The sequence below is a fragment of the Brassica oleracea genome, chromosome C6, assembly GCF_000695525.1.
Source record: "Brassica oleracea var. oleracea cultivar TO1000 chromosome C6, BOL, whole genome shotgun sequence".
Classification (NCBI taxonomy): Eukaryota; Viridiplantae; Streptophyta; class Magnoliopsida; order Brassicales; family Brassicaceae; genus Brassica; species Brassica oleracea.
Window position 1 is genome coordinate 14,688,243 of NC_027753.1, and position 470 is coordinate 14,688,712.

Consider the following 470-nt stretch of genomic DNA (forward strand, 5'->3'; position numbering starts at 1 on the left):
AAATTTTGAAGATAATTACGAAGATCGGGAAAAATGGAATATCTCCATTTTTAGGCTATGACGGCTTAAGGGCAGAAGGAGAAAAGCGTAAACCGACCAAGGAGCGAGTATATAAGGAGTCATAGGCGAGAGGCATGAGGGAGAACTTTTTAGAATCAGAACTATCGGCACTTAGAAACTCTGAGGCATTATTCTCGACATGCTTTGTTTCTATGACTGGCACCCGATTACCAGACGAACGTGCACAAGCAGTTCGATCTCTTGGTTCACTCTTGAACTACGTTCGGCTTGATCCTCGAAAGGGGTATGTAGGCAGCCTTTCATAAGGTTCAGTCCGAAATCAATCAAAAACCTTTTCTGTATTTTCTTCGTCTTTATTTATCGAGCTTCGAGTCAACTAGGTTTGAGCTTTTAGGCCGCTAGAACTAAGCAACTCGCTGACAGCCTTTGCGGTCAAAGCTTTTATGATC